Genomic DNA, 3,172 nt, shown 5'->3' with positions numbered 1-3,172 from the left:
AGCCACAGTGAGTTTTTACGGAATATTTAAATACGAGCTTGTTGAGGCGCGCTACGCGCGCTGGAATCCGGCGCTGCTGTTTCCCCTACCCTCCTGATCCTACCTACCCCGCCTCCACCCGGGGCGGACAAACAGGTTTGCAGGAGGATGGTGGATGTCTTCCCTACCCTCCCGTTCCCCTACTTACCCCGCCCCCACCCAGGGCGGACAAACCGATATGCAGGGGGTGGGTGGCTGTGTCATGTCTCCCCCTACTGCCACCAGGGGGAGGACAAACAAGATCCAGTCGGATTTTATTATTATAGAAGATATATCGACATTCTGTTTTTGCCTGGATTTCGAAGTCAAGTCCTCCCGCTACTGAGACAACGCTCTACCGTTAAGCTATGTAACCCACGAATTCAAACAAATGTATGTCAGTAGATTTATAAACGTATAAATTATAAATAACTAAATCAATTTTGTTCTCTTACTGTACAAATGAATGCTGTTCTCTTACAACACAATAGCCAGAGTCCATAGCCGGGAACTCACTAATACACCACAATTCAGGAAGTTGTTTCATTAAAAATGAATTGCCAATCCTTCTGCATCGTGGCCCAATCAGAGAAATCGATTTGCGAAACTAAGCGAGACGGGGACATCGGCATAGGTAAAACTACGCGTCTAAAGGAACTTTTGCTAATAAGCACCTTTTGCAATTTGTTGTGAATGATTCTTAACGAAAACGATTGATCCCACCCTGGCCCGATGACGTCATGTTTGTCGCACGAGTTTTCAGGCCGTAAAGTTTTCTGAAGGTCTTTAACCAAACTTCCTCCAATTACTTGTGTTCACAAACCTACTTATAAAAACTCATAAAAGCAAAAACTTAAAAAGATTTTAGAAATTTCTTTATTATTTAAAATCTGACGTGGATGTGCTACCACTTACTAATTCACAATGTATAATATAGGATTTTTAACTAGGCATGTTTATCTGCAATGGACATATCGACTAATAAGGTTGGAAGACCGGACGAGAAATGACGTCACTAATACAGCAACCGCTGCTGCTTCCATAAAAAGTACCTTTAATCATAATAACAATGAAGATTATATCAGACGAATAATAATTTCAGTCTTGATGTCTATGATACAATTCCTCGAAACACGTAAAATTTTTACTTTGTACTTAGTTAACTCCAAAATTCAGGGGCTATTTGGAAACTTATTTTACAATTAAAAAGCAAAAAGGTTTTATAACAGACGTATAATAATACTAATGCTAATACCTGTGCTACAATTCCTTAAAACAAGTAAAATGTTTACTTCATATTTAGTTAACTCCAACATTCAGAAGCTATTTGGAAAGTTATTTTCATACTGAAAAAACATTTTTTTTTTTTTTTGCGCACATGAACTTTCATGGGACCCGATTATGGCTATCATAGCATACCACAGATTTCATACATTCATTGCGAATGTATGATATATCTATCTATCTATCTATCGATCCATATATATATATATATATATATATATATATATATATATATATATATATATATATATATATATATATAGTATATATATAGAATAATTAGGAATTAAATGGTTTACCTTAAATTGGTATGGCGATTTAGAGAACTCCCTAAATTTCACTTTATCTTAAATTACACAAAAAGTATTAGTTTAGTGCCTTAAATTGCACTAAAAAAATGTGTAACAGTACTGTCCTGATAATATCTTGATCATTACTGTATTGCGCACAATATTATTGGATGGAATGACGTAATAGCTGGAAAACCATTTGATTCGAATCTGAAATGAACGTCATGACATTTCACTGCAGAATTCCGTTCCTGTTATTCCCCACTCGATTTTTTATTTATATTTATGATATTGAAAACCCAGTCATTTCGAAAACATTTCCAGATTTGAAATCAATCCATCAAGTAATACCAAACATACGTTTATGCATACAAACAAAAAATAAATAAATAATCAGAAAGTGGGTCAAACAAAAAGTAACTTGCTGAGCTTATTTAGAAGAAGATAACAAATGAGTCAATTCGATAAACGAAAAGTAAAGTTTGCCAAACAACAAACTGGTTAATAAAGCCCCCTCACCCCCCACCCACAACAGACAGCAATACTTCCAACACGACTGAAATTCTTTTACGTTTGTTGACGATCGCGAAACTTAAAATGTTGATGGTTATTCCGGGTATGATTAAGAATTTCTTAGAATGTCAGGAATCTCTTTACAGTCCTGGGATTGCGGCTTCCTGAAAGCTTCAGATGTAACAAAGAAAATCCCGGACTATTATTATCTCGAGGATGACCTTTGCAGTTTAATGCCCCGGAATTTACAATACAATCTTGCATTAACGAAGTTGACTAAGGCTGCAACTATTTCTTTTTACTGTAATTCATTTTTGAGTGGCCATTTCAAGGTACAATTTTACGAATGTTTTGTGTCTTCAGTCTTCTGTTCTTTAATTCTGAATGGCCTAAGTTCTCCGGTAGCTTGCCTTTGAGTGGTTTGGTAAGGGAAATTTATAAGTTATGAATTTTTAAATTATAATTCTGCGGTTTAATTCTGAGTGACTTTATAAGATTAAAAACTAGAGGTTCTCTTTTAATCTCAAAGGAATAGCGTTTTAAGGGTATTATTCTATCTTTTTCCCAAGCATTTTAACTTGGATTCTTGTCGTTTCAAGGTAAAATTTTACGGGTATTGTTTTTATATGAGGATTCGGAATGAATCGTTTGACTTTTCCAAGATAAAAACTTGAAGATTTTTTTTATATGACTTTTTAATGTCGTCGTAAAGTAAACCATAATTGAAGATTAATTAAAAAAAAATTTTTTATTTCCTTAAATTTTACATTTATCGAAGTCTCGGAACCCAATATTTCAACAAAAAATGCGTCCTTTCAGTTGGTGACATAGTTAGTGGATTTGTGACTTCGACCATCAACTTCGAACTAAAGCTAATGACTATCGGAGTCTTTTATGTTTCATAAACACATCTTGTAGGAATACTATTATTATTATTATTATTATTATGTAGTTGGTGGTCTGGTAGCGGGCCGATATGTGACGTATATTTCTTCAGTAATATACTCAGAAGGCATTCAATTACTAGTTTGCTCGTAGCGTCAAAAATGAGGGCAATATAAGTGAGC

Source organism: Macrobrachium rosenbergii, chromosome 19, assembly GCF_040412425.1.
Source record: "Macrobrachium rosenbergii isolate ZJJX-2024 chromosome 19, ASM4041242v1, whole genome shotgun sequence".
NCBI lineage: Eukaryota > Metazoa > Arthropoda > Malacostraca > Decapoda > Palaemonidae > Macrobrachium > Macrobrachium rosenbergii.
Note: the sequence above shows the minus strand (reverse complement) of the source record.